At 40.1% G+C, this 13,845-nt stretch overlaps 1 non-coding gene across 1 annotated transcript; it reads right to left on the bottom strand.

The window, feature by feature from the left end:
• Positions 1 to 13,117: 13,117 nt before the first annotated feature.
• Positions 13,118 to 13,189, bottom strand: TRNAE-UUC (transfer RNA glutamic acid (anticodon UUC)). Its single transcript has one exon. It is a non-coding gene; the product is annotated as a tRNA-Glu (tRNA).
• Between the last annotated feature and the right edge of the window lie 656 nt (positions 13,190 to 13,845).

Genomic DNA, 13,845 nt, shown 5'->3' with positions numbered 1-13,845 from the left:
CTGGTGATTCTTTTCCTTCAGAAGCTAGCTGTGGGATCAGCTTCCATGGATTTAATGGTTTAATACTGGGCCATTCATCTTCCAAGGGGAGAAGATTTTATCACACTTAGAATAAGGTGTGTCTTCTACAAGGCTAGGCAGGGCAGAGTTAATTTGTTGTTCTACACAAATGGGGCATATCCATGTGTGCTGGTTTGAAAGGATTATGTACCCTAGAAAAGCCATGTTTTAATCCTGATACATCTTGTGAAGGCAGCAATTTCTTTTAATCCCTATTCTATACTCTAGGTTGGTATCTTCGTTAGATTATCTCCACCCATTCCAGGTGGGTCTTGATTAGTTTACTGGAATTCTTTAAAAGAGGAAACATTTTGGAATGAGCAACAGAGCCACGAGAACTATGAAAGCTCATGGAGCCAGAGACCTTCAAAGATGAAGAAGGAATTTGCCCCAGGGGAGTTTCATGAAACAAAAAGCCTGGAGAGAAAGCTAGCAGCCTTTCCGGTTAAGAGAGAAACCCTGAACTTCACTGGTCTTTCTTGAGTGAAGGTAACATCTTGTTGGTACCTTAATTTGGACATTTATATAGATTTGCTTTTATTGGGGGCATTTTCATGACCTTAGAACTGTAAATACGCAACTTAATAAATTCCTCCTTTTAAAAGCCATTCTGTTTCTGGTATATTGCATTCCGACAGCTAGCAAACTAGAATACCAGGTAAAGGCCTATTTTCTGCTTGTTGGCTATCCTTTCCCATCCCGGAGTGAGATATATAAGGGAGGGTGTTTGGAAATAGTCTTCCAATTTAGACTGAAGGTACTTTCCCTGGGCTGCCATGAAGTTAAACTGAGGACTTTCCCAAGGGTTTCTGTTAGGGCCTAGACTAGGTTTTGGAAGGTCCCACTGTGTACAGAGGAGTGAGAGCTAAGATTGACCAATCAGACCAGTTTTACAGTGAGAAAGGTAAGATGGCCCAGGGCAAACTAGTGCTTCCAGCAGTAGGTAAATAAGTACCTAGCAATTATTCTTCTGATGAACAGTTGCTACTGTTGTAGTCCATTTAGGAAGATATTACCTTGCACGAAATAGAATAAGAGAAAAAAAAAGGTATGTAACTTAATCTTAATCATTATGCAGCTTTAGGCAATTTACAGAAGGGTAGTTTTAAATCAGCAGCCAGAGTACTCAAGTAGGAGGCATCTTTTTTCCTACTTCTCTCTCCTCTAGGGCTGGCTTAATGCATGAATGGGAAATCCAACACTTCTCTTTTAGAAAAGAGTGAGTAATTAGCAACAGAATATAAGGTCTCTTACTTAGAGGCAAGCTGATCTTAGGGGTGCTTATTCTTCCATGTTTTCATAACACTCGATCTCCTGGCTCTTGAGAGTTTAAGGCAATATCTATCTGTAGGAAAAGAAAGTTGAATATCAGCAAACTCAGAAATCATTTTTACAGTACTCCCCAGGAAGATGACCGTATCTCTCTTCAATTTATCATACATGGTTTGCATAGACATATTTTCAATTGCATTTTTGAGGAAGAGACTCCTATAAATCATTTCAAAAAGACTCAAATTAGTCCACTTCTAAGGGCAATCTGGATTCTGAGGAGGGCAATAGGCAATACCTTGTCCCAGGTAAGGTTAGTTTCTTAACATATCTTAGTAATAATCTTTTTCAGAGTATGATTCATTTTCTGGTCAACTCATGCCTCCAGAAGACATGTAACTTCTAGTTTATTCCAAGTGCCTGTGAAAATTCTTGAGTTATTTTTGAAACAAAGTCACTGACATTATTGCTCTGAGCAGTGAATGGCATTCCAAATCTAGGTATTATTTCTTTTAATACTTTTGTGACTTCAATTACTCTTTCAGTGCAGGTAGGGAAAGCTTCTACCCACCTTGAAAATGTGTTAACTAATACTAGAAGATAGTGGACATTTCTTCTTGAGTCATCATCTTAAAGTCTATTTGCCAATCTTCCCCAGATGCAAACCCATGAGCTTGCACCCCTACTGTAAAATAGGGTCCACTAGTCTTTGGGTTATTTTTATGACATAGAACACATTTGCTTATCACTTTATGAATTGTTGCTTGGATTTTTAGTTCTGCAGTGTGCCCTCTGATCCATATTGCAAAGTCCTCTTATCCATAATGAGTTCCCTGGTGCAAATATGACAGCACTGGTTCTACTAGTTTTTCTGGTTGCAAAACTTGATCTGATTTCTAATGTAACCATTGTTCCTCTGATTTAAGATTAAATCCCCATTCTTGTTCTTTTTTTTGTTGTTGTTTTGTTTGTTTTTTCTTTTTGTTTGGTTTTTTAAAATTTATTTTGTTAAAATCCCCATTCCTTAGCTCTAAGTCTTTTGTTTCATAAAGTGGGGTGAATGATGAAAGGTCTGCAGCCAGGATAAGGGATAGTTCCTTGGTACTTTCGGTTTTAAATAATATCCTAGCAACTGCCTTTGCTGTGAAATCTGCCTTATGATTCCCTCATGCTAGGTAACTATTTGACTTCTGATGCCCCAAACACTGCCTCACAGCAACTTCTGGTGAAAGCAGTGCAGATTCTAATAAAATTAATATAGTCTCTGGATGACTAATCTCTTTATTAATGGTGGTGAAAGTTCCTCTTTCCTTCTAGATTGTGCCATGAGCAAGCACTAAGGAAAGGCATAATGAGAGTCTGTATAAATATTTATTTTCTTAGCTCATCTGATGATCAGGGCTTGGGTCAGGGCAATGAGTTCAGCTTTCTGGGCTGATGTACCTGACCTCAGTGGTTTGTCTTTGGCACCTCTGTTAGGCTTACTATGGCATATCCTGATCAGTGATGTCCATGTTGCGTAAAACTGCTGCCATCCGTGAACATTTAAAGTCCGATTCTTTTAGAGGGATGTCCTCCAAATCTGGTTGACTAGAGAATACTTCTTCACTCACCTGAATGCAGTCATGCAAAGCAGGTCCCTCAAGAGTCAGACAGCAATGTAGCTGGATTTAAAACCAGAACTCAAGAGGTGCACATGTTAGGGTTATCTAATAGTAAGGCTTGAAATTTTCCTAGCCTGCTGGCAGTAAGCCAGCAGCCTCCTTTCTTGCTCAAGCAGAGAAAGCACACTGTGTGGAGTGTGCACTATAATTTCCTGATCCATACTAAGTTTTATAGCTTCTTTAAAATATCACAAGTAGCAGCCACAGCCCAAAGGCAAGGTGGTCATCCCCATGTCACTAAGTCTGGTTTCCTTGAAAAATTTGCCACAGGTTGTTGATGCTTTCCAAAGTTTTGTGTGAGAACATTAGGCTTTATTCCCTGCTTTTTCTGTACAAACGGATCAAACATGTTGCAAACATTAGGCAATCCCAAAGCTGGAGCAGTGCCAAGCCTTTCTGAAATTTAATGAAAGGCCTGATTACATTCTGCAGTCCATTCTAGGGCTTCTCTGTCTGAGCCTTGCATAGCAGCATGCAAAGGTTTAGCAATGAGTCCAAAATTGGGGATCCAGATGCTGTAGAAACTGGCCATTTCTAGAAATCCCTGCAGTTACCTCTTTGTCTTAGGGACTTAAGTCTTTAGGCTTGGCACTTATCAGGCAGGAGGTCCCTCTGGCCTTGGGATTGCAGATATTCTAAAAACTTGACACAGGGCTTAGTCATTTGAGCCTTTTTCTGAGATACCTTATATACCTTAGAATTTAGAAAGTTCAGAGTCTTAATAATATTTGCAGTTGAATCTTCTAAAGTCTCACTGGCTATCAAAATATCATCTACATATTGCCAAAGGAAATCTTGACCCCTTGAAGATCATATAAATCTTTTGCTGAGCATTCTCTAAAGAGTGTTGGAGAAGTCTTAAATCCTTGTGGTAAAAAAGTCCATGTAAACTGCTCCCTAACTTTAATGTCTGTCCCATTCAAAGGCAAATATTTCTTGGGATTCAAAAGCCACAGTTATGCAAAAGAAAGCATCCTTTAAGTTTAATACAGAGAACCATTTGAAGCTTCCAGTGAGTTGTTAATAGAGTATAAGGATTAAGTACAACGGAATAAATGTCTTTCATGATTTTGTTTACAGCTCTAAAACTTGGACAATCTATATTCTCCATTAGTGCCAAGACTGGGAGTATAGGCATGTTATATGGAGACTGGCAAGGCCAAATGAGGCCACTTTCTTTTCTTTTTTTTTGTAGTCTTATGCATAATTTTTATTGATTTATTATTCTATTGTATGTCTGAGTCATTTTTTGCATGGGCAGGCATCTGGAATCAAACCTGGGTCTCTGGCATGGCAGGCGAGAATTCTGCCTGCTGAGCCAACATGGCCCACCCTGAGTCATAACTTTTTTTTTTTTTTTTTTTTTTTTTTAAAGGAAAGACAGAGAGAAGGAAGGAAGGATAGAAGGAAGGAAGGAAGGAAGAAAGGGAAACAGCTTTAAACATTTTCTTGTTTTATTGTATTTTGTTTCTTTGTTTTTGTTACATGGGCTGGGGCCGGGAATCGAACCGAGGTCCTCCCGCATAGCAGGCAAGCACTTTGCCCGCTGAGCCACCGCGGCCCGCCCACTTTTTAAATCCTCTATTGGACATTTTGACTATTTACATTTTTTTCATAGTTATAGACAACATTTCACTGAAAAAAAAAAGAATACATATAATAACATGGACTGATCTTGAAGACATCATGTGGAATGAAATAAACCAGACACAAAAGGACAAATTACATGATCTCACTGATATGAAATAACTAGAATATGTAAGTTCATACTAATTAAAATGTAGGTCACTAGGGGCAAGGCTAGGAAATGAGGAGTTAGTGTTTAATGGGCACAGAGTTTCTGTTTGGAGTGATGGAAAAGTTTTGGTAATGGATAGTGGTGGTGGTAGTACAATATCATGAATGCAGTTAACACCATTGAATTTTGTATTTGAAAGGAGTAAATTGGGAAATTTTGTGTTGTAGTAAAGAGAAAAAAAATAGGCAGAAAGAAAATGTCACCAAAAGGACACATGCATCTCTATCTCTATAAGGGAATGAAGAGCAGTGGAAATGAAAACAATGTGAGTAAATAAACAGATAAGGCATTATTATTATGACAACCTTCTAAAAAGGTAAGTGGCTGTTGAAAAAAATCACAAAACAATGTATTGTGATGTTTGCACCATTATGCAAAAATAGACTATATGAGAACAACAAGCATAAAGTGCAATGGGGACAGAATGGAAGATGAACTACCCAAGGTTCATCTGCTGTGTGATTTCGAGGCTACCATACAAACTAACGGCCCAGAAGAAATGGGCCAGAAATTGACTCACACATGAATAGAAAACTGATCTTTGACAAATGTACAAAAGCAATTCAATGGAGAAAAGACAGCCTTTTCAGAAAAGGGTGCAAGAACAACTGGATGTCCTCATGCAGAAAAATGAACTTTGATCCATGCCTCTTAATGCATATAAAAATTAACTACATTAACTAATGTATCATAGACCTAAATTTAAAATGCAAAATTACTGTAAGAAAATATGGAAAAGGGAATGTCTTCACATAGACCATAGTGGTGAAGGCGTGGCCAATTATTTAGGTTGGATTGTATGATGTGCAAGTAAATCTGTTTAAAAATGTACAGAGTGAAACAAGTGCTGGGGAAAATGTAGAGGAAGAGATGAACCAACTCACTGCTGGCAGGGAAACTGAGAGGTGCAGCTTCCTGGAGGGCAGTGTGGCATCTCCACAGGAGGCCAAGGATGAGGCCGCCACATGATCTTGCATTGCCTCTGCTAGGTTATACACCTGGAGGAACTGAGAGTGGGGACATGAATGGACATTTGCACACTGGTGCCCATGGCAGCAGTGCTCATGATCCACAATGGATGGAGGTAGCCCAAGGGCACAATGACTGAGGAACAGAAGGGGGAACCCTAGTGCACACACACATAAACAGTGGACCACTGAGCAGCTGCAAGAAGGAATGAAGCTGTGAGGTATGCAACTAGGTCAATGAACCTCAAGGACTATACACTGAATGAAATGACAGAAACAAAAAGAAACATTATCATGCCTCACTCAGACGACCAACTACAATATAGAAACTTGGTGAAATGAAGTTGAGGGCATGGGCCATCAGGTTGGGCCCTATTGCTGCTCTCATAGCAGTCACATACATTCAGGAGCTGCAACTGTTATTTCTAAATTCTGAGATACTGAGTTGTCTGTGCATAAGCTGGTCATTCCCAGAAGCTCTGGGCATCTGTATGGCTCCTGAGACTCAGAGCCAGAGCTCTGAAGCCACAAAAGTCAGCATTATCCCACACAGCAAGTGTTAAAAAAATAGAAAAATTGATCAGATTTCAATTAGAGACATGAATGAAGCTGATCTGGACAGGACCAAGGCAAATCAGCAGATAGGGGAAAGCATGGCATGGTCCACATTTCAAAACTTCAACTTCTGAGTGAGACCTGAGGGAGAGCTGTTCATTTGCTGTAAAATTTATACTTTGGGTAGCACATTACCCTATTTAATTTGTATGGTCAGTTTGCTTGAACACCATAATTGCATGGAATCCTGAATAGGATGTGAGATCCTACTGGTCTGTCCAGGTCAGTGGGATGACCTGATATATCCCAGAGTAATTTTGGCAGTGAATAAAAATGTATTTGCAAAGACTCCTTGTGGTACTGGGGAGAAAGAAGGAAACATTCAACCTCCCTGTCTGAGGAATTCCTGATATTCTCGCAAGCAGTAGGGACAACCAACTCAATAGGCTGAGCCCTCAACCTTCGGGCTCACCCTTAATAAACCCATTCCTGCAAAAAAGAAGCTAAGCTTACTTACAATAATGCCTAAGAAGAACCCCCAGAGAACCTCTTTTGTTGCTCAGATGTGGCCTCTCTCTCCAAGCCAACTCGACAGGTGCCCTCCTCACTCGTGGGACATGACTCCCAGGGGTGCAAATCTCCCCAGCAATGTGGGACAGAACTCCACCAGGTAAGTGGCTATGTGTATTAATTTGCTAATGTTGCTGGAAAGCAATATAACAGAAATGGAACAGCTTTTAAAAAGGGAATTTAATAAGTTACAAGTTTACAGTTCTCTAGCGTCAAGAAAATGTCCAAACTAAGGCTCCAACAAGAGGTTACTTTCACTCAAGAAAGGCTGATGCCATCTGAAAACACCTCTGTCAGCTAGGAAGGCACATGGCTGGCATCTGCTGGGCCCTTGCTCCTGGCCTCCATTGCTTTCAGCCCATTTCTTGTGGGGGTTCCTCACTTGGCATCTGTGGGTCTTCATTTAGCTCCTTTGGGACACAACTTTGGGTTTTGGCTTGCTTAGTGTCTCGTGGAAGGAATATAGCATTGTTTGCTGGGCCTTGCTTCTCCAAACATCAGGGTCGCAGGCTGGCTTCATCAGCTCTGAAGCAACTGTTGTTGCTTCAGCATCTGCAACTACTCTCTCTGTTGGGACTCCAAGCATCTGATGTTTCTCCAAGATGTTTCCTCTTTTAAAGTACTCTAGTAAACTAATCATGACCCACCTTGAATGGGCCAAGTCACATTTCCATATAATCAGAAGGTCATACACACACTTGGGCATGCCACATCTCCACGGAGGTAATCTAATCAAAAGTTTCTGCCCTATGGTATTGAATCAGGATTAAAAGAAATGACCGCCCCCACAAGACTGGTTCAGGATAAAAACATGGCTTTTCTGGGGTGCATAATATTCAAACTGGCACACCATGTATGACTCATCTTTTAATAAATACAGCAGGTCTTTAGATTCTTCAATTCTTCCTCTCTCAATATCTGAGCTATCTTTTGATCTATATCTAACACTCTATCTTTCAGGATACCATGAGTATAGGCTGGAATACTAGAAAGGGCATGCTTTAAAGTACAAAAACAAAAGTCCCTAGTCTTGAGGTTGAGTGCTCGTGAGAAATAACAGTTGAACACTTGAAGATATCAGGTAGCTCTTTGGAAGATTTTCCACTGTGGAGCTATTGGAATCTTGTGCTGCCAGTTCTCATGGACAATTTAACTTACCTTCCTTAGGTTGAGCTCTTTCCTCTTGGCTTACTGCCTGGACAGAGATGCATTGCTTCATGATCCTGGTATCAGTCCAGTGGAAACCACTTTTCTAGTTATTTCTTCCCTGAGCTTTCATACAAATTGAATCCTAGTTGACTCTCCCTAAGTCATGCCAGTTCATGTATGTTCCATTCAATTTGCTGCAAGACTGATTAAGAACAATACTTTTCAAACTATCTGCTGTGGAAGATGAGTTTTGTTTTGTTTTCACTGATTTCCAATCCATCATGGACTGATACTTTTTGTTAAATATATTAAAATCAATTGCTAGAAAAATAAAATGATAAAAAGACAAAGAAATACAAAGTACAAGTCCCAAATTTTTATTATTACATTCAACAGATGTAAAATTACTTTGTCAATCTGCGACAAAAGTTTGCAAATTCTTATTCACAGTTTTGGTACTTCGTTCCTCCTGGACTGATAACAAGGTGTTCTCGGATTGGCACTGGTCTACTGTGCACACTTTGAGTATCTAAGCCTCTTGCTCTGGGGCCCTTGCCATATATTTTTGGAAAGAGTTTTGTATTTGGAAAGATTTCCTGTGTTCCTACTACATGAAAGTGTGTGTGTGGGGGGGGGGGGAGGGAGTTAAAGGTGGTTGTATTCTTTCACCTCCCTGCCTTACCTTCTCTTTCTAAAATGAGCACTTCTATTTAAGTGGAATCTTTAGCTTCTGCAGGGTACTTTGGAAATTCCAAGGGCCTCTCATATGCTGAATTTCTAGCTGCTAATGCCTGAATATCAGCCTTCTCTGTTAGAATAGAGCCACCTGTTTTTTTTTTTAAATCCAAAGATGTGTGACTAGAATGTTCCTGGCAATATAATTTGCACAAGAATTACAAGCACATAGCACGTGGTAGACATCATTGTTGTCAGTCCTACTCTCCATTGCTCCCTCAGTATGCCAGTTACTAAACTGTTGTCTCTCAGATTCAAACTCCCTTCTACTCTGCGTTGTAATGCTGGAACTCTAAACCACAATTCTTTTTTGCTAGCTGGCTTCATGTTAGACTCTGCTCAAAGGGAGTGCTATGTGAAGAGGAAGCCTGAAGATGGAAGGATTTGTTCTTTACTGTTTACTGCCCTTTGAGCTTCCTGTTTCCTCCTCGTGCACTTGAAGTTCCTGTGATTATCATCCAGCATCATTTTTTTTTCACCCCCAGCAGTTTCTTTCCATAAAAACAGTTGAATCCAGTTTGAAGTTTTTCCAATCCTTGCAGAAGCAGCCTTTCCATCCTCAGAGCCACTAGCCATCCAGAACCCCCTCCTCAGAGGTCTGAGTTTCAGCTTGGCTGACTCTCTCATTCTAAGTTTTAATAAATCCAACCTTTACTTTTTTATTTTCTTAGCTCTAAGGGTTGTTGCACTTGCTCCAATTGCTACCTTTATGATAATTTAGTGTTCTTTTGTTGCCTTTTCAGTTCCCTACTTAACAACTTTATTGCTACTTAATTCTTTTTATTACATTCCCTCTGCTCATAAAACTGGTATAGTTTCTTTCTCCTCAGTGAATCTTGATTGTTATACCTAGCAGAGGACAAACACAAAATCTTTGGCTAGTTAAGTTTTATGCTTTTACCAATAATGCTTATTTGAAACTTAAGCTTGAGTTAAGTTTAATGTCATGAGAGGCAATAAATTAGTTGAAACTGGTTCGGGCATTTCTGAACCTGGGCAAGTAAGTACACTTGTTGAGCTATTGGCTATTTTCATTGATTATACCCTTTCCCCGATTTTATTCTCTTCCTTTTAACCTTATTTATCGCTGCCATTCACATAATCCATCACAGTTAAACTCAACAGTCCTTATTGTATATAACCGGCACAGTTTGTGTGAATATGAAACTGACTCTATCCCTGTTCTCAATTACCTGGGATAGGGGGTGGGATCATGTGGTAGCCAGACTCCAAAACGGCTCCTAATGATCCTTGCCACCCAGTATTCACGCCCTTGTGTAGTCCTTTCCCACACTGAATAGGGTTGACCTGTGAATAGGATATTGTGGAAATTATGGAGTATGACTTCCAAGGTTAGGCCATAAAAAAAAAGGCATTGTGGCTTCTGACCCACTGTCTTTTGGAGCACTGACTCTGGGAGAAACCAGCTTCCATATCATGAGTATACGCAAGCAGCCCTATGAACAAACCCAAGTGGTGGAACTGATGACTCCCACCAAAAGCCAGTCTGCTTTCCTGATCTTATGAGTGAGCCACCTTAACTAGAGTCTCTTCCAGCTGCAGTCAGTCCTTCCGGTGGCTACGGCCCCTGTTAACAAGTTTACTGTAACCCTATGGTTCCTAAGCTAAAAACATCCAGATAAGCTGATCCTGAATTATTGGCTGTTTGGGGCCACTAAGTTTAGGGGTAATTTTTTATGTACCAATAAGAATGTCATGCCTTTTTAACCATTGCCATAGATCCCTGCAGGTCAGAGTTCAGGGCCAGTTGTCATTCAGCTTTTCTTGCCTACTAGGATAATTGTACACATTTTCCTCCTAAGATTAAGTGCTGCCTTCTGGCCTCTGCTGTTTCAGAATTAGCATCCCTACTATTATTTGGCTTTCAAAGCTCAGATACTACTGAGCCTTCTCAGTGATTTCTTGCACTTCCCCCACCCCCACCAATGTATTTCTTATTGTTTTAATGAAAGGAGTGTCCCCTCTGAATTCTTCTGAGGAACGTAGGCATCCAGTGGGTTTTTCAGGTCTTCTGTGACAGATCCATTTGATCATGCCTATCTCTCGGAGCCTCTTGACTCCTTGACATTTTCCCAAAGCAGTTCTGGCATCTCTACCTCATTTTTGTAGACTATTATTTTTTCCCTAAGTTTAATGAGCCATTGCAGCAGCACAGAAATGACTCTAAGTGTCCTTATCAGGTTGACAGGAGCTTGCTCCCATTTGAACAACCTCTCCTTTATATTGTTTCCTTGGTCAATACTCTCAAGAGTGATTTTTCCAGTCCTGCTGATACTTGTGAACCAGGTTCTGTAGGTTTTTTTTTTTTTTTTGGTACATTATTTCCTTAGCCAATCTGACATTTAACCTTAGTTATTGGCTGAGAATCCATAAGGGAAGTTAGAGGCAATAGGTGAGGAAGGTAATATCAGTTTGTGAGATATTCACCCTTGGTTAAGGTGCCTGTGTGGTTTCCAGGCAAAGGGAGGTTGCTACATTGTAACAAGGGTGAAGTGGGCCACTTCTTTAGGCCTCGATGGTTCAGGAGAATCTAAAGATTTAAAATTCTCAAATTTATCCACCCAGATATTCTCACTTTAGCTTCAAGGACCCACTCATTTTCATATCAATTTCAGTTTAGTATATTTGAGGAGGCTGTAAATGAAACCTTCTCATAGGTTTGGCTAATCTTATAATCATGTTCTAAGCATGATTTTCAGCTCAATCTAACCTCTTGTTGTAGGAGATAAGGGACATTTTAAATGCTGTAATAGAGATCTTGTGGCTTTCACTCATGCTCTTAGTTAGTGGTTGGCTGAGTCAAGACTGTCATCTTTTAAGCCTGAATCCGTAGTCTTTATGATTACCATTGCCATCTTTTCTCTCAAGTGCATAAGATGTTGTGTAAGACAGTGTATGTCTTGAAATCTGTATTCCATTCCAATTCATTACATGTGAGAATTTGAACAGTTGTGATGCAACAGCATGCCAAGGGGTATTATAACCCTATTCACCACCAGTGTATTAGTTATCTAATGCTTAAAAGCTTAAACACAATTGTTCCAATAGAGTCCAATTCTGTAGGCTATTTGAATGGCTCTTTATGTTATAGTTCATTGCACAAGTCTCTTTAATATGATCATAAATGCAGAGGATTTTTCTCATTTCTGTTGATATGTGATCAAAAATTTTTCACAAGTACTGGTAGCTTAAAGAATTGGACTTTATTGGAGCAAAGACTGTGGGAGCTATTTATAGCAAAACATTTCTGGGGAAGCTCAGACTTCCAAAAACCTGAAGACTCCTACAAATTCTTGGGGCAGAGGGGGAGGATGCCTTAACTGCTTTCAGGGAACAGAAGAGTAGAGCTGAGTTGGGAATGGAAATTCCAAGTGAGATATGGGATGATAAATGCCCACCTTTCATGTGGGAGACCCGGGTTCGATTCCCAGACCATGCACCCCCCCCCAAAAAAAGATGGCTATTCTTGGGGTACATAATAGTTTCAAATTGGCACAATGGCTATCACAGATGTCAAGGAGCCCTCCTAACACACAAATTCTTAATTTGAGAAGAAGCCTTATAAAGTGGGCAGCCTGTATTTCCCTTCATGATGGCTGCTTCCTGCAAATACAGGGGATAAGCAATTTGGAATTGAATCGTTCCAAATCCAGGGTGAATATTTTTGATAGTGCTTGTTCTAGTTTGCTAGCTGCCAGAATGCAACACACCAGAGACAGACTGGCTTTCAGTAAAGGGGATTTATTTAGTTAATGTATAGTTCTTCAGAGGAAAGGCAGATAACTTTCAACTGAGGTTCTTTCTTAAGGCACAGGGCGATCTCTGCTGGCCTTCTGTGCAGGCCTCTGGGTTCCAACATCTTTCTCCGGGGTGATTCCTTTCTGCATCTCCAAAGGCCTGGGCTGAGCTGTGAGTGGTGAGATGAGGTTTGCTGAGCTGCTTGGCTGTGCTACGTTGAGCTCTCTCATTTAAACACTTGCCAATTAAGTCAAACATTATTCATTGCAGCAGGTACACCTCCTAGCCGACAGCAGATGTAATCAGCAACAGATGAGGTTCATCTGTCATTGGCTCATGTCCACAGCAACAGAACTAGGCACCTTTACCTGGCCAAGTTGACACCTGAATCTAACTACCACAGTGCTTATCCCCTATATTTGCAGGAAGCAGACATCATGAAGGGAAAGACAGGATGCCCACTTTATAAGGCTTCTTCTCAAATTAAGAATTTTTGTGTTAGGAGGGCTCCTTGACATCTGTGATAGCCATTGTGCCAATTTGAAACTATTATGTACCCCAGAAAAGCCATCTTTTTCTTTTTTTTTGGGTGCATGGTCAGGGAATCGAACCCGGGTCTCCCACATGAAAGGTGGGCATTCTAACCACTGAACTAACCATGCACCCGAAAGCCATCTTTTAATCCTAATTCAATCTTTTTTAAAAAGATATTTTTATTGTAAAACCTTAACAAACAAACATACAAACATTCTTGGCATTCAAACATTCTATACATGGTGTACAATCAATGGCTCACAGTGTCATCACATAGTTGTGTATTCTTCACCATGATCATTTTATTTGAACATTTGCATTACTCCAGCAAAAGAAATAAAAAGGAAAAAACAAAAATCTCATACATACCCCTTACTCTTCCATCTCATTGACCACTAGTATTTCAATCTAATCAATTTATTTTAACTTATGTTCCCTCCTATTATGTTTTATCCATATTTTTTACTCATGTCCATACCCTAGATAAAAGGAACATCAGACACAAGGTTTTCACAATCACACAGTCACATTGTAAAAGCTGTATCATTATAAAATCATGGTTCAAGAAACATGGTTACTGGAACACAGCTCTACATTTCAGGTACTTCCCTCTAGCCACTCCAATATACCATAAACTAAAAAGGGGATATCTATGTAATGTGTAAGAATAACTTCCAGGATAACCTCTGAACTCTGAAATCTCTCAGCCACTGACACTTTATTTTGTCTCATTTCTCTCTTCCCCCTTTTGGTGAGAAGGTTTTCTCAATCCCTTGATGCCAGG

Source organism: Tamandua tetradactyla, chromosome 24 (assembly GCF_023851605.1).
Source record: "Tamandua tetradactyla isolate mTamTet1 chromosome 24, mTamTet1.pri, whole genome shotgun sequence".
Taxonomy (NCBI): domain Eukaryota; kingdom Metazoa; phylum Chordata; class Mammalia; order Pilosa; family Myrmecophagidae; genus Tamandua; species Tamandua tetradactyla.
Note: the sequence above shows the minus strand (reverse complement) of the source record. Positions and strands in the feature narration are given on the sequence as shown.